The 24789-nt window shown below is 39.7% G+C and overlaps 2 pseudogenes; one reads left to right on the top strand and one right to left on the bottom strand.

The window, feature by feature from the left end:
* Positions 1-2196: 2196 nt before the first annotated feature.
* LOC139477081 (uncharacterized) lies at positions 2197-14629 on the bottom strand (annotated as a pseudogene).
* Positions 14630-14961: 332 nt separating this feature from the next.
* Positions 14962-15773, top strand: LOC139477082 (dynein heavy chain-like; annotated as a pseudogene).
* The last annotated feature ends 9016 nt before the right edge of the window (positions 15774-24789 follow it).

Raw genomic sequence — 24789 nt, forward strand, 5'->3', positions numbered from 1 at the left:
AAAGGCAAAGAAAGGTTATTGCCTTCATGTTTTTGGATGCTCAGGGTGTCATCATGCCTATATTTCAAAACGTCTGAAAATATACGGAGCATATTATGCTGCTCTTTTGAGGCATTAACAAAATCAAATCAAGACTGAGAAACGTTGGAATTTGAGACAAGGGGTGCTCTTCCATCAAGACTGTACGTTAGTGCACAACTACAGGTTCATTACATTGTTATATGTGGAAAGTTGACACTGCTACGGCTATAGAAAACGGATTCAGACAGTATTTGTACAAGAGATATTATATTAAAAATACGTCCTCAAAAGAGATCTAGAGTTTGTTGGTTGTTTCATTGACTTAAAAAATAACATGTGCTTTACTTATGTCACTCTGGAGGCTGTTATTTGCTTAGTTTTATTAATGTTATTAATATTTTAGTTATCAGGCCAGCATGGATAATTTGTTTTACTGCTGCTGCTGCTGCTGAACAAAAGTGCCAGAGATTACTTATTAAATATTGTGATAAATAGAAGATCAATAGTAAAACTGATACGTGTAAGTAAGTCCTTAAATATGTGTCAAAAAAGTAATTATGAAGTTTAGAATAGTAAACACGAAAACAAGAGACGGTCTCTAAATGTAAGAGCTTAGGGGTACAGTTTTTATGTCAGGTTCTTGATTTCTAACACAACAAGCATTGAAGAATATGTAACTAAAACAGGCATCTTCCCTTCAAGGAGATGTTTGATCAAATAATTTTCATACAAAGATCTTTCAATTGTTTACTTATGAGTCCAACATATGGCGATTTCACCAATCACCTGACAAAGAAAATATCCTTGACCACTGTTGTATGTATGTTTATCGTTTAATGGGCCTTCTTCTAGATGGAAGTATTATCAACTGATCGAGTGTACAGGTTTTTCATTTGTTACGTGTTGATCTCCAATTGAAACGCAAAGGTCAACAAACAAAGAAGAACTAGATTGTGAAATCAGTAAATAACAATACAAGATCAATGCACAGTCAAAACAATATTTCGAAATACACAGGATTAGGTTCACAAACCTAACAACAAAAATCAACATGCTGCAGCAGCAATATACAATGACATGCTCTAATCCAACAGTCAGTGCAGTGACGAATGTCCAAGATTTCTCACAGCTGAATGGTTTTGAATGAGACACGAGCTCCGTTCTTGAATCAAAGAATCAGTTTTGGAAACAGGCAGGTATCCTGTCCACCCTATGACAATATACTCACCGTCAAAAGAAACGCGAATACCATACACGTTGGGTAATATATGATGAATTATTCAAAACATATTACATTGTTTCTATACACAAACGAATATACAGTTATGTTGTGTGAACTGACGCTCATGAACGCATCACACGTGACGTCATAGATCTATGACATCAATGTGGAGAACATGACCACGGAATTTATGACAAATGTACAAACTCACCGAACTGTGCTAATTGCTTTATAGCCTCCTCAAAGACCTGTCCACAGTTCAAACTTCAACTCCAGATTGTACAATTAAAACATGAAAAGAACATCACAATCCCAGAAGCAAAGCGTTTGGTCAAGGCTACTACCTCTCCAAGTACAGCTGTATCCTACTCGGCAGCTGTCTTACACATACCTTCTAAATCAGTCATGTCTGTGCAATGCCAGACTGACATTACTTGGGTTTTGGCAGATAACTATTCTTTGTTACAGCCCCGTGCCTCTTCACAAACAGATGAAGTATCTGATGTGTCAACGCCATCAGTAGCAACATCACCACCGGCAACAAAGCCAACTCCTGTTGTAAAAAGTGCAGACAAAAACGTTGATTACTCACAAAAATCTGATCGTGTACCAACGGGCCACCGTGACCCTATTCACATTTATATCAGACATCAAACCTTGGAGGACATGGATGTCTCTCTTCACCCTAATGGGCGCAATAATAGTAACTCACCTCGGAATGGGAGACGTAGATCTCCTGTTCACCCACCAATAACTTGAACATTATGAATCCACTGATTCAGTTGAATATCAGAGGTCTAAGGACTAATTTTAATGAATAAAATTAATGATAATTGTACTGATACAAGATTTTAACCCATCGGCAATCTGTCTCCAGGCGAAATATCTCAAACAGACTGACAACATTGATTTACGTTGGTATAGTTCCAACAATTTTTTCTCTCCTCCAGGTGTTAAAGCTTCTGGAGGATCATCTGTTTTGGAGAAGCAGGGAGTGATCCAGAGCCCTGTGGCCCTTCAAACCAATCTTCAAGCTGTCACAGTAAGACTGACTTTGCACATATCATTTACTCTGTGCTCTCTGTATATTTCCCATATTCTGTTGCACTTCAGCAATGACCAGCTCCCAAAGACCTTCGTGATCATGGGTAATTTTAATGGACATAACCTATCAAATTGTAGCCTTTTATCCAAAAGATAAAATCCTTGAAATATTTTATTTCCGATAACAACTAGTGCATTTTCAATGATGGATCAAATACATATTTCCATCCTACTACTGGTACCTATTCGGCTTTAGATTTGTCACTTACAGATTCCAATATCTTAAACGAATTTACGTGGTCGGTTCACGATGACCTGTGTGGAAGCGATCATTTCCCTTCAATCCTAATAGCAAATAATCCATCTGATGTTCCACCCACATCAAGCTGGAACTTGACCAAAGCAAACTGGCCTTCCTTTCAGGCACTCGGTACTGATAGGTTGAAGCCTGATTGGTTCAGGAATGTAACTGATCCTATTCAGCTGTTTTCTGATATTTTAAATGAAATTGCCGACATAACCATTCCAAAATCCTCTGCAAATCCACACATTCGAACACCATGGTTTGATAGTTAGTGCAAACAGGCTTGGAAGAGTGGGAAAAAGGCTGAGAAATATTTCGTACCACGTCGTACCTTCAAGCAAAAAGGCGTGAGTCTTGCAGGAATTATGTCTCTAAAATTAATTCTCGCACGCCTATATCCAAGGTATGGAACATGATTGCCAAAAATTAAAGACAAAGGTTCAAAATCGAGTGTTCACCATCTCTAAGACGGTGACCATCTGTTAACAGATAAATCGGGCATTGCCAATAAATTGGGTGAAACGCTGGCCAACACTCATCATCGAACTACGATCCTAAGTTTCAAAATTATCAGAAACAACAGGAAATGAAGAGGGCTGATTTTACTTCTCAAAATGGAGAAGATTATAATGCGGTTTATTCACTCCATGAGCTGAGCACAAGCGGACGATACTGCAACTTGAGCTGATAATATTCACTATCAGCTCCGTAAGCACTTGCCTGATTCATGTTGAGAGACACTACTTGAATTTTGCTCATTCGTGGCGTAATGCAATAGTTGTTCCCATACCTAAACCTGGTAGGGACCATAGTGATTCATCTAATTATTGACCAATATCACCAACCAGCTGTTTGTGCAAAACCATGGAACGAATGGTAAACAATCGACTGGTGTGGTACTTGGAAACCAACAATCTTATAAGTAACATTCAGTGTGGTTTCCGTCAATACAGTGATGAATGGTAATTAACTGTAAACCAAGATAAAACGAAGGTAGTTGTTTGTAAATGGCGGAAAACTTGCTCAAAAGGAAACAAAAGATGCTATCAAGGTGAACTCCTACAAACTACCTCTTTCTACAAGTATTAAGTGTATATTTTACAAATCACCAAACTAGGTCTATGCGTGCAAAGCAAGCATAGACACAAGCTCAATAGGTACGATTGGCGTGTTAAAACCAATTTATACGCTTGGAAATTTCTCCTACTAAACGATCTTTAAGATATTTGATTTACAGATGAACCCATTACTACTTTATGTGGGGTCTCAGTAAGCCTGCCAAAAATAGGAAATGTAATTTTCCTGCTTGAGGTTATGTTATTTGAGGATTGTGGCAGGTTTCCAATGTATATATATACTCATATATAAAGTTATCAAATATTGGTTAAATATACTAGCCACATAAAGAAACTGTGCACGGAGAAAATATATTCTGGATTAAAATACAACACACGCTGTAGCAGCTGAATGATCGGACCATTAGAAAATGTCAACGGGACCTGAACAACATATGATACGATGACGTCAGAAGATCAAAATGGAGTAGGGGTCCAACGACAAAGTCACAAAGTCAATAATAGTATGGCCACCCTGTGCGTGAATCACAGCATTGCAGCGGCGACGCATGGAGTCCACCAAATGGGCATGGAAGGCCTGGGGAATGGCCTGCCATATCCTCCTCAAATCCTGTGCCAAGTCACGGACGTTATCTGAGGATGTGGAAGACGACGCAGACGGCGCTCCATTTCATCCCACACATGCTCTATTGGGGAGAGATCTGGAGAATTTGCAGGCCATGGCAGTAACATGACATTGTTATGGTGAAGGAAATCCATTGCGACCCTAGCCGTGTGAGGACGAGCGTTGTCCTGTTGAAATGTCAATCCTGGGCCACAATGTTGCAGGAAAGGAATGACCACAGGCCTCAGAATCTGATCTCTGTAGCCAACACCGGTGAGATTGCCCTGAACAACCACCAAATGGGTTCGGTGCGTTTCCCCATAACAACCACATCTATCTTCTATGTCAAGGTTCATGTGTTCACTGATATAAGTCAGAACACGACAGGCACCATATGTGCACACTCCAAGTACAATGTCACTTATTTGTCTCTGGCTAAATGCAATATTTCCTTTCTCCATTATATATTTGATGAGATGATGTGACTTATTGCTTGAAAGTAATTCACAAAATGACTGTTCTGAAGAATTATCAGTTAGTTTCAGAACATCAGAAACAGACATGGAGCAGTGTGTCTTCAGGCAGTCCATTAGCAAGTCTATAAACTCTGAATTACAACATGCCTGGTGTGATAAGGCATGCAACAAATTGCTCCTTGAAATTTCGTTGCTAAATCTTCTTGCATGATGTTTAGCATAGGTTAAGGGGATGTTAGCCACAAGATCTGTCTCGTCAACAACTTTTTCCCATGTTTTTGTAGAGGGTTGAAGACGAAATGGTTGGAGGATGAATGACAAACTACAATTTTCGATGACAAAATTTGATTGTTTTGTACTGAGATTTAAAGCGACAATGCCATATATAGAGGGATGGTCAAACATGTATGTGTCATCTTCCTTCCTGAGATAAGTTCCAGCCAAATCGTCAGCAGCTGTTATGTATTTGTATCCATGGGCATCCTCCTCCTCCAACTCTTGTCCACTAATCTTTCCATCCCTTTTAATCATGCCTTGAACAGGGAAACCTTTATCTCACCTTTAAGAAATTTATCTAGGGTCTGTTTGAGGAATGCTAGAGGCTTTTCCAAAAATGTATCTAATGGAGGCTGAGTCTCATCCTTTTCATATGTTGTGACGAACATTTTACACACATGTTGAAAGCCGTGTGGACAGTCATATTGATATATCCGAGACACGGTTGACTCATCAAAGTCTATGTTTTTTTGTTTTGGAATGAACATGCCATATCTTCCTTCGTTCTATAGAGTCTCTCTGTGATGAAACTTCCACTATGTATTGGGGACTAGATGTGTAATCTGTCATCCTTCCCAAGTCTGCCAGTGAGGATTTCAGCACATAGTCACGGCCTACGAGGATAATGATCGTTTTGCCTTTGTTTTGTGCTGTTCTCTTTAGAATGTTTTGCTCATCCTTTGTTTTCTCTTTTTGACTTTTAGTGGACTTATCCATAGAGTCCTCTTCAGTGGTCTTGTCTGGATCCTTCATATCCACAAAAGATCGTAGACTTGGTCTCCACTTGGCCCATTCTGCTACATCAAATTCTAGATCACCGAATATGTCATCTAACATAATGACAGGGTTTGTGCTGGCCGTTATGACCTCATTGAACTCTTCAGGTGACACCACCTGATATACTTGAATCACCTGAGTGTGTTGATCTTTGAGGTGCCATGTAGGCTATTGTAGACTTCCCCTCTCCTGGCCTTCCTTTAATTGTCACCCATGTTGCTCCTCTGTCAAGCTTCTCCGTCACTTTCTGAAGGGCTTCGGTCTCCACCATGTCTTCAGTCATTGACTAAATCCTGGATTCCGTACTTTCTGTGAAAAGGCATATTTGATGTATCTATAAAGTAAATAATGATATCTGTAAAAGTATACAGTCTGCCATTTTTTAATTTGTCCTCAATTAAAGGAATAAAGTGTGGCTATTATCAATCACATACGGTTTCACACTGAGATCCCTGATGTTGAAATGTGTCAGTGAGTGAGTGAGTTAACATTTTAACAATATTTCATCCATATTGTGACTACAATATTTACAAACATTATATGAAATAAAATCCTGTCAAAAAGGACTGTAAAAAAATAAGTAACATATCACATAAATTCACCAAGAGGTGAATGTTGAATATTGTCGATATACAAACAATAGTTTGCACAAAACCTAAATCGAATGTGCCACCTTCATTTTTAAAAAAATGAAACACTGCTTTTTCAGAGCATTTCTCGATGTTTTAATATACGCTCTGCTTGTGGATCATAACACAGTTTCATATGAACAAAGCAGCCAGAATACCAGGATATAGAATTAAAGTGACAAAACCATTTCGATAATCATAAGAAACAGTCCACTGTATGATCCTGTCTGTATATAACAATCACCTGTTTATGAATCACTATCACATAGTAGGCAAGGATATGCATCCTACTCGACATTAAAGGGAATTTTTAAACATTGAAATTTGAAGTCATCCCCCATACAGTTTTGTGTCACTCAGAATCTTCACTCATAGATCTGAATACGAAAAACAGACTAGATGTTCTCACTGGTCTCCCTTATTTATAGTTCAGGTGGCTAAATCAGTGAATGGGTCATTGACTAATATCCGATCACTAACATACCTGAAGCCTGAGGTAAATGTCTTGGCACAATTATCTAGTTTTCACTTTGCCAATCCAAACAGAAATTCTGATTCATATGTATTTGTTGATATTATCTTCCAAGCACTTAGGAGTTGCCATATATGTTGTATGAGTATCTACTGTGTATGTTGTATCACTAGATACAAATACGACCTCATATCTTACCAACTTACATTTGATCTGAGTGATATAGACGACAAAATCATATGGACACGCTGCAATTTGTTATATGGTCCTGTAGAATTGTAACATAGTGTGAAGTGAACAGAGAGCAAGAAATACCATACTGAGTCAAATTAAAAACTTCACATTTTTAAAAGTAATCCATTATATGATATACAACGGACAAATGTATCAGAGAAGGTGATTTTTAATCATTAATTTAAAAAAAAGGATTTTAATTAACGGTGGTAACCATAATTTGTTCCAAGCACCTACGGTATTCGGTAATAACATCAACAGTTTAAATCATAAGTCCCAAGCACGAGAATCTGATGGCACACAAGTTCAGTAGCGTGTATGGCCACCATGTGCGTTGACAACTGCCACACAACGCCTCAGCATAGACCTTGTGATGCTTGTGAACACATGATTGGGAAGACGACGCCATTGTTGCTGCAAAATGGTGCCAAGATCTTGCAACTTCTGTGGTCGGTTCTGAAGAGTGCGCAGACTTCTGCCAAGAGCATCCCAGACGTGTTCGATGGGATTGAGGTCGGGAGACCTTGACGGCCAGTTCATGACGTTTACTCCCGCATTCTGAAGGAAATTCCTTGTCAAAATTGCTGTGCGGGGTCTGGCCATGTCGTGTTGGAAGATCAAACCGGGTCCATGTGCTGCCATAAAAGGCAGAAGTTCTGGTGCCAGTACCTGATCGCGGTAAGCAGCAGCGTTGAGGTTGCCACGGATGACAGGAAGCCTGGAACGTGCATTGCTACAGAAAACACCCCACACCATGACACTTCCGCCTCGAAATCTGTCAACTTCCTGTACACAACACTGGGCGTAATGTTCATGACGGCGCCTCCACACCCTCGCCCTACCATCAGCAAATCGAAGATTAAATCGGGATTTATCACCGAAGACAACTTGATTCCAATTCCTCAGAGTCCATTGTAAGTGTCGCTGTGCCCACAAATGACGTTGATGTCTGTGTAATTGAGTCAGAGTTGGCCCGCAGTATGACCGTCGGGCTTGAAGGTGAGCAGTTCTCAGACGGTTTCGAACAGTTTTCACACTCAGTCTACCCCTAAACAGTTCATTTCTGTTTGATGTAGCTGTCAAAAATCGGTTACGGAGGTGACGTAAGGCAATCTGACGAGTTGCTGCATGTCACACGTGGTCGACCTGGCCGAGAGCGATCAGCGTTAGTACCCGTTTGCTGTAGACGCGTCTGTCAATCATAAACAGTCCATCGACTACAACCCATCGTCCTTGCGATTGCAGCTACGGACGTTCCCGTTTGCAACATGCCGATGGCACTTTAACGTTGCACAGTTGAAAGGCGTGGCATGACAAATGGCCGTAAAGACTTTTGTTTTCTTTTGTTTTGTAATGACTGCTTACAATTAGGGCTGAAAACACGTGTGGTAGTATGGCCACGTGACCAGTTGCACATGAAAAAACACTTTTGCCACTATAGTGCTGTGCACATGATTTTGATCGATTCACCTGCACAAAAACGGGTGTTATATGAAGTCAATACGTGGGCATTACTGTTTAAATACACAATAAGGGCCCACAGAAACTGTGTCCACGAGGTGACAGTTGGAGCAAATATGAAAATTATCATAGTCAGCGTTTACTTCAAAATATATATGCCTCAGCTGAACGATCATTGTGAGAACAAGTACGGGGATCTAGATAACTCACTCCTGATCTTCTGTGCTGCAGTCAATGGCTTCTCCTCTTCCTCTGGGCGGGTCTGAGGTGTACCAATGTTCTGCGTTCCGCCAATGTTCAGATTCCTGGGGCCCTGGACTGTCACATCTCCAAACTGCTGCCGCACTTGGATAAGGTTGTACTGGGAGACTGTAACAGGAACCATATAACTTAAGTTTTCGGGGTTGTTTTCCATATTTGAACTGAGATACCTCACGTGATACTGAAAACTGACAACTGTCATGAACAGACATCGAACTTCTACGACATATAAGTTGCCTTATCATATAATGGGTAGGTTTCACTGCAGGATAAAAACAACGGATAAAAACGATATCCATTGGGGTCATATGTGGATAGAGATGCAAAAAATCAAAGTCAAGCAGGGACTACTTTCAGTGTTTATAAACAAACATGGCCTCGCCCTTGTTGGCGATTGAGTAAGAACTAACCATCGGGAATCTGTATAAACTACAAGGATAATTGCTATCATTAACAAAAAAAAACAAGTGTAATATACTGAAAATCAGTCACTTACTGTAACGTAGCTTTAGCATTTTATAAGTATGGGCATCTTTTGAGATATAAATTTCCTAGCAACTTTGCGAGGGCACAAGGCATAGCCAAGCGGGATCTCCAGCTATATCTGTAGACCTCTGTGGCTTGAAACCTTTTCCACCAATGAAAAATACTTTGATTTGTCGAAACATGTTTGAATTGTTAGTTTGGTTCGTTCTGTCGGTGTGTGTACATCTGACTGTACTTCTTAACGTTATGACAGGACAGGCCAACTGTCACGAACGTCTGACTGTGGTCGTGACGTCTCATAGACTAAGGCTAGAGTAGCTTCCTTTAGACAAAGAGCAGTTACTCTAGCGGACAGGCCGATAGATTGCCGCGAAAGACAGGTAAAAAAGTAAAATCAATTGTTGTTTTGCGTATATGTTGCTTCGCCACTGTATAAGAACAGATTTTAGCTGGAACTCGATTGACTACTGTCATTGTCCAACTGACACATCACTTGCCCTGGGACGTAATAAATATTAATAATGCGCGTATTTCAGGAAAACTGAATGTTTCTGTAATATTTGTGAGACAGGGAAAGCGATTTTCAAGCACAAAATGAAAGAATGACATTAAATGATATCTCGCTTGTGGATGGTTAATATCCAGAATTAGGTATAAACAGTATGTATTTAGCTCGCCTAGGCTCGCTAAATGTAATGTTTATTCCTAATGTAGGGTATTTACCATCCCCAAACACGCTCGCGTGATAACCCCTACATATTTTCGTAAATGGTGATTGTCTTGTTATGGTTGTTTGACAGTGGCAAACCTGCAGTTGAGTAGAGCTAGACCTAGTTTGGTGTTTGTATAGGGTTAATGACATCCCTGTAAAAACTTTAAGGAAATACTGCAATAGCCTAATAGCTTAAAAAACCAAAGTCATTTGAAAATACCCTATTGAAGGTATTCGATATTTGTCACGCACCTGTTTATCCAGCACTCACCTACAGGAGAATCACCAGTCACTGGTGCCACAGGTAGCCCGGACGACTGTATCTCTGATACAAGAGATCCTGGTATTCTGGTTAGAAGAGAGGATGTGGACGCTGGTGTCAGGGGTGCTGTTGTCGGGACCTGTAGACTGGTTGTGTTAGGAACTACACAAGATGTAGTTGTAGACACTGGTATCTGGGCTGCTGTTGTCGGGTCCTGTAGACTGGTTGTGTTAGGAACTACACAAGATGTAGTTGTGGACGATGGTGTTAGGGCTGCTGTTGTCGGGTCCTGTAGACTGGTTGTGTTAGGAACTACACAAGATGTAGTTGTAGACACTGGTGTCAGGGCTGCTGTTGTCGGGACCTGTAGACTGGTTGTGTTAGGAACTACACAAGATGTAGTTGTGGACGCTGGTGTCAGGGCTGCTATTGTCGGGAACTGTAGACTGGTTGTGTTAGGAACTACACAAGATGTAGTTGTGGACGCTGGTGTCAGGGCTGCTGTTGTCGGGACCTGTAGACTGGTTGTTTTAGGAACTACACAAGATGTAGTTGTGGACGCTGGTATCTGGGCTGCTGTTGTCGGGACCTGTAGACTGGTTGTTTTAGGAACTACACAAGATGTAGTTGTGGACGCTGGTGTCAGGGCTACTGTTGTCGGGACCTTTAGACTGGTTGTGTTAGGAACTACACAAGATGTAGTTGTGGACGCTGGTGTCAGGGCTACTGTTGTCGGGACCTTTAGACTGGTTGTGTTAGGAACTACACAAGATGTAGTTGTGGACGCTGGTGTCAGGGCTGCTGTTGTCGGGACCTGTAGACTGGTTGTGTTAGGAACTACACAAGATGTAGTTGTAGACACTGGTGTCTGGGCTGCTGTTGTCGGGTCCTGTAGACTGATTGTGTTAGGAACTACACAAGATGTAGTTGTGGACGCTGGTGTCTGGGCTGCTGTTGTCGGGACCTGTAGACTGGTTGTGTTAGGAACTACACAAGATGTTGTTGTAGACACTGGTATCTGGGCTGCTGTTGTCGGGTCCTGTAGACTGATTGTGTTAGGAACTACACAATATGTAGTTGTAGACACTGGTGTCAGGGCTGCTGTTGTCGGGAACTTTAGACTGGTTGTGTTAGGAACTACACAAGATGTAGTTGTGGACGCTGGTGTCAGGGCTGCTGTTGTCGGGACCTTTAGACTGGTTGTGTTAGGAAGTACACAAGATGTAGTTGTGGACGCTGGTGTCAGGGCTGCTGTTGCCGGGACCTGTAGACTGGTTGTGTTAGGAACTACACAAGATGTAGTTGTAGACACTGGTGTCAGGGCTGCTGTTGTCGGGACCTTTAGACTGGTTGTGTAAGGAACTACACAAGATGTAGTTGTGGACGCTGGTGTCAGGGCTGCTATTGTCGGGACCTGCAGACTGGTTGTGTTAGGAACTACACAAGACGTAGTTGTGGACGCTGGTGTCAGGGCTGCTGTTGTCGGGACCTGTAGACTGGTTGTGGTAGGAACTACACAAGATGTAGTTGTAGACGCTGGTGTTAGGGCTGCTGTTGTCGGGACCTGTAGACTGGTTGTGTTAGGAACTACACAAGATGTAGTTGTGGACGCTGGTATCTGGGCTGCTGTTGTCGGGTCCTGTAGACTGGTTGTGTTAGGAACTACACAAGATGTAGTTGTGGACACTGGTATCTGGGCTGCTGTTGTCGGGTCCTGTAGACTGGTTGTGTTAGGAACTGCACAAGATGTAGTTGTGGACGCTGGTGTCAGGGCTGCTGTTGTCGGGACCTTTAGACTGGTTGTGTTAGGAACTACACAAGATGTAGTTGTGGACGCTGGTGTCAGGGGTGCTGTTGTCGGGACCTTTAGACTGGTTGTGTCAGGAACTACACAAGATGTAGTTGTAGACACAAGTATCTGGGCTGCTGTTGTCGGGTCATGTAGACTGGTTGTGTTAGGAACTACACAAGATGTAGTTGTAGACACTGGTGTCTGGGCTGCTGTTGTCGGGATTGCTGATTGTGTTAGGAACTACACAGGATGTAGTTGTGGGCAGCTGCGGCTGGCTTATTATCTGATCAACATCACCAACTGAAGCTGATTGGAGTTGTGTCCCTTGATGTTGCTGTGGTGTTGATGCTATTTCTCCCTGTGGTTGTTGACAACATAAAATCCCACAACATCCCACAACGTGTTGTGCTAGTGTCACAATTTGATCTCGAGCTATTTGAACAATATATCTTGTCTCCAATTCAATTTGAATTATATTATATTTTATGTCCTATACAGCTGACAAAGACATTGACTGCCATAAAAATTACATTACTGCGAGATGTTTCTTTAAGTAAAACATAATGAGACTCATTAAAAAAATCTGGTTTTGCAGCTGTAGCTCCATACAGAATCTCCAAAAAGTTTATTATCACCAACCTAGCTGTGGTGACTCACAGTTATAGTGAGTAAAACATTAGGACAAAAGATTGTGCCGTTCAGGTTCCACGCGATTCTGCCGAAACTAATATGCACACTGTGGTAAGTACTTGAATGCTAATGCAGTAGTAAATACACTGAACACTCAAATGTAGTAACGGGGCTATCTGGCAGATACACCTTACTATGGTCTCCTTTCAGATGCGAGTGGTGATATGTTTCTCTTTGGAAAACACAAGTTAATTTCAGTAATTGAGTAGGAATTCAAAATACTAGTATCTATCTTGAAAAATATTGCCCCGTCCATATGCTTCAATTCCACAGGGCACACCTAAATGTCTTTAATAGCCACTGACATGGTGGGATCTTAAAACAACAACCTCACTTCATTGTAAAGAGGAATGTCATGAACGTTCCGCAAATTATGCTTTTGTGTATTATTGATATGTTTAAAAGTGAAATTGCTTCATACAAACCTTTCTCTACAAGTTGGTATGACTCTTGTCACAGTCTGGAGTTTGACCTCGACAGCACCTGTTCACCTCACAAACCTATGTAACAAGCATATTCACTCACATATGTCGCCCTCATAACCTTTGTTTGTCACTGTACACACGACGTTTGTAGTAGTAGTAGTAGTAGTAGTAGTAGTAGTAGTAGTAGTAGTAGTAGTAGTATATCTTACATATTGAAATACAGAATTGCAACAAAGAGGGTTTGGGTGATCCTGGCACAGTGGGGCTGGTCAGGCTCATCATCAGCACAGGGCCCTTGCCCCCTAAACACGCAACAATACAGCGAATGGGACTACTGGGATGTGGATTGGGTGTCTGGCTCAGTAACAGCATCTTTATTACTCACTCACTCACTCACTCACTCACTCACTCACTCACTCACTCACTGACTCACTCACTCACTCACCCGTCCACCCACCCACCCACCCACCCACCCACCCACCCACCCACCCACTCACTCACTCACTCACTCACTCACTCACTCACTCACTCACTCACTCACTCACTCACTCACTCACTCAAACACACTCACTCACCCACCCACCCACTCACTCACTCACTCACTCACTCACTCACTCACCTGTATGTTGTGTTTCAAGCAACCTGACAAGTGGCCTGGAACAACAAATGGGAACATACTCTGTTCAGCCAAGAGGAATCTCCTGAAAGGTGTAAGTTTCGACAACCCAACCCATCGTCATTTGCAACTTGTCACAAGTTGTTCCTGCATGGTGAAAAAAATGTACATAATTAACGGTTTATCGGACTTGTTTACATTTGACAAAAACTCTTCCGACGAATACTGCAAAAATTGTCAAACGAATCCTGAACAAATGTTTCTTGATCAGGCCTTTGCATGTGTTTGTGACGGGTGCCACTGCTCGGGCGGGATAAACCTCCCATTTCGCTAACATCTGGTAACATCACTATTTGATTGCGATCCATGTGAGTAAGTGAGTATGGTTTTACGCCGCTTTTAGCAATATTCCAACAATATCACGGCGGGGGCACCAAACATGGACACATTGTACCCATGTTGGGAATCGAACCCGGGTCTTCGGCGTGACTAGCGAACGTTTTAACCACTAGGCTACCCGACCGCCCCTTCTAAAGGAGAGGTGGCATGCGTTGTTTGCTGCTTCGTTTTCAATAATCTTTTCTCCTTGTTTGAAAGGTTAACTGTAACTGGCGGGTCCCGTGCAAACATTATGTTCGCTTCCTGTGGAAAATAAATATTTTCAGTCGTTCCTTTAATTAATTCATAAGGCTTCTTTGTACGAACAGGATCCGGCGACGTATCACATGCAAGGACCCTTCATCATTTATATTACCGGCTGTCCGTCATGCTTCCTGCTGCCTCCTGCATCCCTGCTGTGCACCTCAATCATACAGAGCAGCTTGGCATCTGCTGCACGGATGTATAACTCCACGTGGCCACCTATGAGCTGGGGATTGTCAGGCAAAGAAAAGTCGGACCGGGCCAGCGGGTTATGCTAAACTCGATTTACAGACCGCTGCCATATAACTTGAATATTGCTGAGTGCGGCGTTAACTATACTGTCGACACATCAACTATGTTGTTAAACACATCAACTATACCATATAACACATCGACTCTACTGTATAACACATCAACTACACTCCATAACACATCAACTCAACTGTAAAACACATCAACTATACTGTATAACACATCAACTACACTGTATAACACATCAACTACACTCCATAACACATCAACTCAACTGTATAACATATCAACTACACTGTATAACACATTAACTATACTGTATAACACATCAACTACACTGTATAACACCATCAACTACACTGTATAACACATCAACTATACTTATAACACGTCAACAACAGTGTATAACACATCAACTCTACTGTATAACACATCAACTACACTGTATAACACATTAACTATACTGTATAAAACATTAACTATACTGCATAACACATCAATTATACTGTATAACATATCAACTACACTGTATAACACATCAACTATACTGTATAACGCCATCAACCATACTGTATAAAACATTAACTATACTGCATAACACTTCAACTATACTGCATAACACTTCAACTATACTGCATAACACTTCAACTATACTGCATTACACTTCAACTATACTGCATAACACTTCAACTATACTGTATAACATATAAACTATACTTATAACACGTCAACAACAGTGTATAACACATCAACTATACTGTATAATACATCAACTATACTGTATAACACCATCAACTACACTGTATACCACATCAACTATCCTGAATACCACATTAACTATACTGTATAACATATTAACAATACTGTATAACACATCAACTATGATGTATAACACATCAACTACACTGTATAACACATCGACTATATTTTATAATACATGAACTATACTGCATAACACTTCGACTATACTGCATAACACTTCAAATCTACTGTATAACACATTAACTATACTCTTTAACATATTAGCAATACTGTATAACACATTACGTACACTGCATAAAACATTAACTATACTGCATAACACTTCAAGTATACTGCATAACACTTCAACTCTACTGTATAACCGAATAAATATCCTGAATAACACAGTAACTATACTGTATAACACATTAACTATACTATATAAAATATTATCTATACTGCATAACACTTCAACAATACTGCATAACACTTCAACTCTACTGTCTAACACATCAACTTTACTGTATAACACTTCAACTCTACTGTATATCACATTAACTATAGTGTATAACATATTAACTATACTGTATAATACCTCAACTCTACTGTATAACACATCAAATCTACTGTATAACACATTAAATCTACTGTATAACATATCAACTATACTGCATAACACATCAACTCTACTGTATAACACATCAACTCTACTGTATAACACATTTACTATACTCTTTAACACACTAACTATACTCTATAACACATTAACTATACTGCATAACACATTAACTCTACTATATAACACATCAACTCTTCTGTATAACACATTAACTATACTGTATAACACATTAACTTTACTGAATAACACATTTACTATACTGCAAAACACATTAACTCTAGTGTGTAACATATCAACTATACTGTATAATACCTCAACTCTACTGTATAACACATTAACTATACTGTATGACACATCAACTCTACTGTATAACACATTAACTCTATTGTTTAACACATAAACTATACTGAATAACACATTAAGTATACTGTATAATACCTCAACTAAACTGTATAACACATCAACTCTACTATATAACACATTAACTATACTGTATAACACAATAACTATACTGTATAATACCTCAACTCTACTGTATACCACGGCAGCTATACTGTATAACGCAATAACTATACTGTATAACACATCAACTCTACTGTATACAACGGCAGCAAAACTGTATAACACAATTACTACACTGTATAACACATCAACTCTACTGTATTCCACGGCAGCTATACTGTATAACACAATAACTATACTGTATAACACATCAACTCTACTGTATATCACGGCAGCTATACTGTATAACACAATAACTATACTGTATAACACATCAACTCTACTGTATTCCAAGGCAGCTATACTGTATAACACAATAACTATACTGTATAACACATCAACTCTACTGTATATCACGGCAGCTACATTCACAACAAGGGTAGTAATTGTATCTGGTGAATCAGAAAATTTAATTACATGTAACTTAAATGTTTCGTATTTCAATTACCCGTTGATATTGACTGTGATATGCAAACAACCATGGGGGTCCTGGTTGTCACGTCATCCGGTGTATAAAGCAGCTGTGGTCGTGGGTGCTGTATCGCCCAGCATCATGAAGTCTTCTGTCTGTACAGTGCTGTTCCTCGTCGCTGTCACCTGCTTCAAGATGTGTCATGGGGGTGGTAAGGCTGCATTATTTGTCAGGGTCTCGTTGTCTTACCTCATCTTTAGTTTAGAATCTCCTGTCTTAATAAGCGTGTATATCGGGGGTATATTTGAATCCCCCAATCATCTCTAGTTTAATGTATATATCAGCGATATATATGATTTCTATGTCTCTCTCTTTCATGTCGCTCTAACTTGACATATGTATCAGTTATTTATCATCAAAAACTGGCTCCAACAGGAAATATCGCTTGGATTAGATCAAGAGATATCTAAACTGTAGATATCGCTGCAATGAAATTACATCACTGTGCTTTGCCACCATTGTGACGTCACTGGTTACCATGACGTCACAATCAAATGACATCACTAATGGCTCTGCTCCTGAAGCTGTAAGCAGCACTTTTTACACTGCAGACACTGCTAATTACTGTCTACAAATTGAAAAAGTTGGAAGAATGATGTTGGATGATACAGAGGATTAACCACTGTGTTCGGTTGTTACCGAAAAATCTACACACGATTAATCTGTCACGATTAGAAAGAGGCTTTGCCGAGTATTAATCATTTAATGATTAACTGTAATATTGGGTTTCCACCTAAAACTTATAATATTAAATTAATTTTGAGATCATCATGAAAAAATACCAAATAAGGATGAATTGTGCCCACCATCTTTATCTTCATCATTTTGTCTGCTCCCTATAAGAAATCAAAATAGTTAAGAAAAAACAGAAATACATATATTACTTTCATGAGTTTACATAATTATATCTTAGTATGACTTAATACATTCAAGTTTAAACGGGTAAATGTTGTTTTTTTCATAATGAGTTTATTAATTGTCCTGAGATAGTATGTTTAAATAATTGAAGTCTTCATGTTTAAATATCATCAAGTAATTAAAGGCCAAAATACATTAATTATACTGATCTGAATAAACTACACCCGTTGAAAGGGGAAACAACTGCTGTGCCTGCAAAATGTCTTGGTCGTGAGAAGTACGGTCCGTCCGACAAAGATTGATCGTTTCCTGCATTAAAATTGAGTATTGATTTAGATCCAAATTATATGAGTGTTTATTTTCTTAAAATATGAAATTTCAGTCTCGATTATTTTAATATCACTATGAAATATGTTTTTGATCGATCGGCTCTAGTTATTAGCCTTGAAAACGCCCAGTAAAGAATGTACCGGAGTGGCTCACCTGGTCCCGTAAAATCGATGCTGTATCTCGAGCGCTTCGGTTAACGTCTTCTCATTCATTACATGATTCCCCTTCACGTGTGTATCAGTGATATAGATGACTCCCCTCATCTCTCTAACTTGACGTGTGTATCAGTGATATATATGACTTCCCTCATCTCTCTAACTTGACGTGTGTATCAGTGATATACATAACTCCCCTCATCTCTCTAACTTGACGTGTGTATCAGTGATATATATGACTCCCCTCTTCTCTCTAACTTTACATATGTATCAGTGATATATATGACAACCCTCATCTCTCTAACTTGACATGTGTATCAGTAATATATATGACTCCCCTCATCTCTCTAACTTGACGTGTGTATCAGTGATATGTATGACTCCCCTTATCTCTCTCACTTGACGTGTGTATCAGTAATATATATGATTCCCCTCATCTCTCTAACTTGACAAGTGTATCAGTAATATATATGATTCCCCCATCTCTCTAACTTGACATGTGTATCAGTGATATATGTAACTCCCCTCATCTCTCTAACTTGACGTGTGTATCAGTGATATATGTGACTCCCCTCATCTCTCTAACTTGACATGTGTATCAGTAATATATATGATTAGTCCATCTCTCTAACTTGACATGTGTATCAGTGATATATATGACTCCCCTCATCTCTCTAACTTGACGTGTGCATCAGTGATATATGTAACTCCCCTCATCTCTCTAACTTGACACGTGTATCAGTAATATATATGATTCCCCCATCTCTATAACTTCACGTGTGTATCAGTGATATATAAGAGTCCCCTCATCTCTCTAATTTGACATGTGTATCAGTAATATATATGATTCCCCCATCTCTCTAACTTGACGTGTGTATCAGTGATATATAAGAGTCCCCTCATCTCTCTAACTTGACATGTGTATCAGTGATATATATAACTCCCCTCATCTCTCTAACTTGACATGTGTATCAGTAATATATATGATTCCCCTCATCTCTCTAACTTGACGTGTGTATCAGTGATATATATGATTCCCCTCATCTCTCTAACTTGACGTGTGTATCAGTGATATATGTGATTCCCCTCATCTCTCTAACTTGACGTGTGTATCAGTGATATATGTAACTCCCCTCATCTCTCTAACTTGACATGTGTATCAGTAATATATATGATTCCCCCATCTCTCTAACTTGACATGTGTATCAGTGATATATATAACTCCCCTCATCTCTCTAACTTGACATGTGTATCAGTAATATATATGATTCCCCTCATTTCTCTAACTTGACGTGTGTATCAGTGATATATATGACTCCCCTCATCTCTCTAACTTGACGTGTGTATCAGTGATATATGTGATTCCCCTCATCTCTCTAACTTGACACGTGTATCAGTGATATATGTAACTCCCCTCATCTCTCTAACTTGACATGTGTATCAGTAATATATATGATTCCCCCATCTCTCTAACTTGACGTGTGTATCAGTGATATATATAACTCCCCACATCTCTCTAACTTGACACGTGTATCATTGATATATATGACTCCCCTCACCTCTCTAACTTGACGTGTGTATCAGTAATATATATGACTCCCCTCATCTCTCTAACTTGACGTGTGTTTCAGTGACATATATGATTCCCCTCATCTCTCTAACTTGACGTGTGTTTCAGTGATATATATGACTCCCCTCATCTCTCTAACTTGACATGTGTATCAGTAATATATATGATTCCCCCATCTCTCTAACTTGACGTGTGTATCAGTGATATATGTGACTCCCCTCATCTCTCTAACTTGACATGTGTATCAGTGATATATGTGACTCCCCTCATCTCTCTAACTTGACGTGTGTATCAGTAATACATATGACTCCCCTCATCTCTCTAACTTGACGTGTGTTTCAGTGATGTATATGATTCCCCTGATTTCTCTAACTTGACGTGTGTATCAGTAATATATATGACTCCTGTTATCTCGCTAACTTGACGTGTTTATCAGTAATATATATGATTCCCCTTATCTCTCTAACTTGACGTGTGTATCAGTGATATATATGACTCCCCTCATATCTCTAACTTGACATGTGTATCAGTAATATATATGATTCCCCCATCTCTCTAACTTGACGTGTGTATCGGTGACATATATGACTCCCCTCATATCTCTAACTTGATGTGTGTATCAGTAATATATATGATTCCCCCATCTCTCTAACTTGACGTGTGTTTCAGATTCGATGGGTGACGCGGAATGCTCTGGGGCCATTGACCCCAACAATGATACTCTTTTTACCAACCCTGACCCTGCTGGGTGCGGCCGCTACTTTGTGTGCGATAATGCTTGGACTCTAGTGGACAGGGGCAACTGCTGCGGCGTCACGTGGGATCAGCACAATGAGATGTGCACAGATATCGCCTGCGTACGTCTACATGTTTGATTGTTTACATGTTGTTTAACGCAGCACTCAGCAGTGGTACAACAAGGGCTTCAAATCCCAACATAGACACACATGTGATGTCTGCTGTATGTCGATGTCTGCGGTATCTTGATATATGTTGTATCCTGATGTATGTTGTATCTTTCTGTCTGTTGTGTCTTGATGTCTGTAGTGTCCTGATGTTTTTTTGTAATTTGATTTCCGTTGTATCTTGATATTTTGTCTGTTATATATTGATGTCTGTTGTGTCTTGATATATGTTGTATCTTGATGTCTGCTGTATCTTAATGTCCATTGTATCTTGATGTCCGTTGAATCTTGATGTCTGTTGTATCTTGATGTCTATTGCATCTTGATGTCTGTTGTGTCTTGATATATGTTGTATCTCGATCTCTGGTGTATCTTGGTGCCTGCTGTATCTTGATGTCCGTTGTATCTTGATGCCTGCTGTATCTTGATATCCGTTGTATCTTGTTGTTTGTTGTATCTTGATGCCTGTTGTATTTTGATGTATGTTGTATATTTCTGTCTGTTGTGTCTTGATGTCTGTTGTATCTTGATGTCTGTTGAATATTGATGTCTGTTGTGTCTCGATGTCTGTTGTGTCTTGATGTCTGTTGTGTCTCGATGTCTGTTGTGTCTCGATGTCTGTTGTGTCTTGATGTTTGTTGTATCTTGATGTCTGTTGTATCTTGATGTCTGTTGAATATTGATGTCTGTTGTGTCTCGATGTCTGTTGTGTCTTGATGTCTGTTGTGTCTCGATGTATGTTGTGTCTTGATATTTGTTGTATCGTAATGTTTGTTGTATCGTGATGTTTGTTGTATCGTGATGTTTGTTGTCTCTTGATGTCTGTTGTGTTTTGATGTTTGTTGTATCGTGATGTTTGTTGTATCTTGATGTTTGCTGTATCTTGATGTCTGTTGTGTCTAGATGTCTGTTGTATCTTGATGTCTGCTGTATCTCGATGTCTGCGGTATCTTGATGTGTGTTGTATCTTTATGTCTGTTGTGTCTTGATGTTTGTTGTATCTTGATGTTTGTTGTATCGTGATGTTTGTTGTATCTTGATGTCTGTTGTGTCTTGATGTGTGTTGTATCTTGATGTCTGTTGTGTCTTGATGTCTGTTGTGTCTTGATGTTTGTTATATCTTGATGTTTGTTGTATCGTGATGTTTGTTGTATCGTGATGTTTGTTGTATCATGATGTCTGTTGTGTCTTGATGTCTGTTGTGTCTTGATGTTTGTTGTATCTTGGTGTTTGTTGTATCTTGATGTTTGTTGTATCTTGATGTTTGTTGTATCTTGATGTCTGTTGTATCTTGATGTTTGTTGTATCTTGATGTTTGTTGTATCTTGATGTCTGTTGTATCTTGATGTCTGTTGTATCTTGATGTTTGTTGTATCTTCATGTCTGTTGTACCTTGATGTCTGTTGTGTCTTGATGTCTGTTTATATGGATGTATGCGTAACTCTCAAACACGTAATGTTACATTGTTTGTTCTGCAGGCATAGGAATGACTGCCCTTGATGTGCTCCAGGATCTGCTACCACCTTTCACAACACTCCAACTTTGAAAGTATTGAAATACGGATTAGCTTTTCCTTCGCGGGTTCAACATTTGCTTATTATGGACTATATATTTTTACTTGTGTTCGATCTATATATCGTGCTGCCCTGCGCAGAGCGACACCTATCGGAGGATCAAAGAATGAGAGGTAGTATTATAGTAACAAAGGATATACAATAAAGAGCTGAAGCCCCATTGAAATGTGTTTTGTTGTTAATACATGCAAACAAGGCGCAGTGAAGGGTTTCATAGTATCCTTCCAGAGACTTCAGGTTAACAGAGGGGGCACGGGTGGCCCAGTCGTCCTAGACGCCGCGATTCGCTGTGCAGAGTTGTGTCCTTTGGGCACGTCAGAAACCTATGATTGTGGGTTCGAACCCCGGTTCGCCCCGATTATGTTTCTAGGTTTGTCAGCACCATATCCGTGCTCGTGGGTTTCACCAAAGTGGAAAACGTCTGAGACCTGCATCACTTCGGGCTTTCCTCCCACATTAAGCTGACACGCCGTGATATGACTGGAATAATGTTAAAATTGGCGTTAACCCAACTCACTCACACACTCACTCAGGTTAACAGCAGATCATAAAAATCTTGGTCAATAAGAACGTGAACTGTGAGATACAGTATCACGAGACATGATACTGTACCATCTCAGTTGTGTTTTCAGTTCTATCAGGCATTGTGTTATATTCATAAATAAAGATTAACGAATGTAATTTTTCAGTAAACTAAGCCGGAAAAAGCAATTAGCTGTACGCACATTTTCTAATAAATCTTCCGGCGAGTCGGTCAATACATACCCGATAATATAACTTTAAAGACATTTTATGCAATGATCGAATGAATTTTATCTGAAATTGATGACAGCAGTCCGACCGTAAACAATTCATAATACTTTCTGATTCACTGTCCTGTCTTCAGGCGATAAATAACATGTCTTCGGGTCATCCATTCATCTTGGATATACTGGAAATGTACAATGATCTTGCCACTGGCCAATACGACATTGTCTTCTGTTGGTTGCCCAGCAATGTCGGCATAGTGGGTAACTACCATATGCAATCGAACCATAATCTAATTTGGTGCGAATAAGAGATCTGTATAAGTGGAGGAGGGTTGTCTGATCCCCTCCCCACTTAGAATTTGATACGACTTTCAATAAATCTAAAGCCTTCAGGCATTTAGTCTTCAGATACTTAATATGAGGCAAATAGGTCAAATGATGGTCAAAAACAAGTCCCAAAAATTTGGCCTCGTCAACAACCTTGATTGGAGTATAGTCAAGAATAAATTCAGGATCTTTATGATGTTTATAACTTCGACAAAAATGAATACAATTTGTCTTGGATTTTGAAAATTTGAAACCATTTTTTTACACCAATTCTGAATTTTATTTAAGCAAAGCTGCAATTGTCTTTCAATAGTGCGCATATTTTTGCCACGACACGAAATGTTAAAATCGTCAACAAATAATGACCCATCAATCGTGTCATTTAATACAGTTTCTAAACTGTTAATCTTAATACTAAACAAAGTGACAGACAATATACTGCCCTGTGGGACACCCTGATCCTGATTATAATGATCAGACAGGGTAGAGCCCATGCGAACTTGAAATTGCCTGTCAGTTAAAAACTTTGATGCAAATTGAGGCAAACGCCCTCTCAAACCAAAGTCATGCTGCTTATTTCCAATGACATTTTTGATAAATGAATCCAAACGGACTAAATGATCTATGGTACTTCGGCTCTTTCGGAAACCACATTGAATGTTAGTGATTAAATTGTTGGTTTCCAAGTACCAAACCAATCTATTGTTTACCATACGTTCCATGGTTTTACAGACACAGCTTGTTAAAGAGATAGGACGATAATTTGAAGGATCTGAATGGTCTCGTCCAGGCTTTGGTATAGGTATTACGATAGCATTATGCCAAGAAGATGGAAAATTCCCGGAAGTCCATATTTCATCAAAGATACAAAGCAGAACTTCTAAACATGAGGCAGGCAAGTGTTTTAGAAGTTGATAATGGATGTTATCAGCACCCGTTGCAGTATCATGGGCCTGTCCAAGTGCAGTATTTAGCTCATGAATTGAAAATATTTCGTTATAATCCACACCTTTGAAATCGGAGTTCAGGAATTTTGATACATATTTTCTCCACGATTGCCGTTTTGTTTGTTTAAATGTGCCTTGGCATTTGTTATTTTAACATTATTAACATTATGTACCGTAGGATGTCGACGGAAATACTTTTCCGCCTTCTTCCTAATCTTTCTGGCCTTTTTACAATCTGTATCAAACCATGATTAACGAATGTGCGGTATTACAGAGGACTTAGGAATAGCTTCGGCAGCAATTTCAT

This window comes from Haliotis cracherodii, unplaced genomic scaffold (assembly GCF_022045235.1).
Source record: "Haliotis cracherodii isolate W230 unplaced genomic scaffold, xgHalCrac1.p SCAF_31, whole genome shotgun sequence".
Lineage (NCBI taxonomy): Eukaryota > Metazoa > Mollusca > Gastropoda > Lepetellida > Haliotidae > Haliotis > Haliotis cracherodii.